Source organism: Macadamia integrifolia, chromosome 10, assembly GCF_013358625.1.
Source record: "Macadamia integrifolia cultivar HAES 741 chromosome 10, SCU_Mint_v3, whole genome shotgun sequence".
NCBI lineage: Eukaryota > Viridiplantae > Streptophyta > Magnoliopsida > Proteales > Proteaceae > Macadamia > Macadamia integrifolia.
This window is the reverse complement of record NC_056566.1, coordinates 7151572-7152976: the sequence shown is the minus strand read 5'-3', so window position 1 is coordinate 7152976 and position 1405 is coordinate 7151572. Positions and strand designations below refer to the sequence as shown.

Sequence of the window (1405 nt, the reverse complement as noted above, 5' to 3'; positions counted from 1 at the left end):
GCCTATAGGTCCCAAGGTTCCTATGCATATATCAAGGTTTAAGATGAATAGAGTTGATTAGGTACCAAAAGGATGTATACTAATAAAGTCGAATGATACCATGATGCATTATTATACACCAAAGAGGTGTTTATTGAATTTGAGTCTAGAACTTGAGAGGTGGCATATTCAAGACATTTTTACATATTCGATAACCATACAACATCCTTTCCACACGATGCAAATAGGTGTATGAACCACATTAGGTATTCTACTTGCATGAGGGAGAAATCCAAACCCTTTTGACTTTTTCTTTTCTTCTTTTAATATGAAATTCCATGTAGTAATTAGGCATCATTCATCTAAGGATATATGTGTATAAAATTCGGTCATGCAATACCCGCCAACTGAGGGGCTATTCACTACCGGCAAAACAATTGGTGGTGCTTGTTTGACCCACTAAGAACAGGAAAATAAAAAAATTCAAGAAAGAAAATTCTATTGTAAATCTTACACTTATAGAAAGAAACTTTGAGAGAGTATAAAGAAACACCATTCCTAAATTAATCACGCGAGGTCTTCTTCCCCCTTCTCTCTCAGTGAAATGACTCCGCGCCCATGGCTGTCCTCCTCTCCCATGTGACTGCCTGGCTAGCTTATCTGGGACGGGCGACAAGCCCAACCTTTGCCCTATTCTTTTTCATTAACAAACTAATTATACTTCACTTTCATAACATTTTCTTGTCAAACAAACGTGACCTAATTGTTGATGCACTTTAGTAAAGATGACCGTCCAAAAAATAGAGTTCCCATGTTTATGGCTGATTTCCTTCCAGAGCTTTTCTTTTGGTGGGGTGAGCGTGACACTGGAGTCATTTGTTATTCTACTGTAACGCTTTTGTCCGTCTCAAGTCCAGTCCCCAACTCCCTTCCTGTCTTCTCTCTCTTCACCCAGTTTTCGGAGATTCGAATGGTGAAATATTTTCTTTTGGTTGATCTCTGTAACAAATAGGGCAGGAAAAGACGAAACGACCCAAACCCGGAACTGCTGCTATACTTGCTTGCATGATCTCAAAAGTAAGAGCGGGTTTCTCTTTCTCAAAGAGACCTCACCTGCCCGATCTGGGTTGCTTTTCCTTCACTTTCCGTTGAGGAGAGTTGCAGAAAGGTACGTAGTATGATCCTATTATTGATTTTCCATGATTTTGGGTTTAATTCGAATCCCTGTTTAACCCTTGAAAATGGGCGTTGGATGAGTCATTTCCATTAATGTGTAATTGTGTATGAACGCGGGAACTGTATGAAGATAGGATCTTGATCTTGATCTAAATCTTGATGTCTGTTTGGTGATTTTTTGGGTGGTAAATTTGATTCTTCGAAATGGGTTGCAACTGGAAAGGGGTTTTTTTTTTTTTTTTTTTTTTTT

At 38.7% G+C, this 1405-nt stretch overlaps 1 protein-coding gene across 2 annotated transcripts in view; it reads left to right on the top strand.

The window, feature by feature from the left end:
* Nucleotides 1-643: 643 nt before the first annotated feature.
* LOC122091854 (neurofilament heavy polypeptide-like) overlaps nucleotides 644-1405 on the top strand; it is a 9451-nt gene continuing 8689 nt past the window's right edge. For both annotated transcript variants that reach the window (XM_042662040.1, XM_042662039.1), the window contains exon 1: nucleotides 644-1147. The gene's annotated coding sequence lies outside the window, so the exon portion shown is untranslated. The remainder of the gene's footprint in view (nucleotides 1148-1405) is intronic.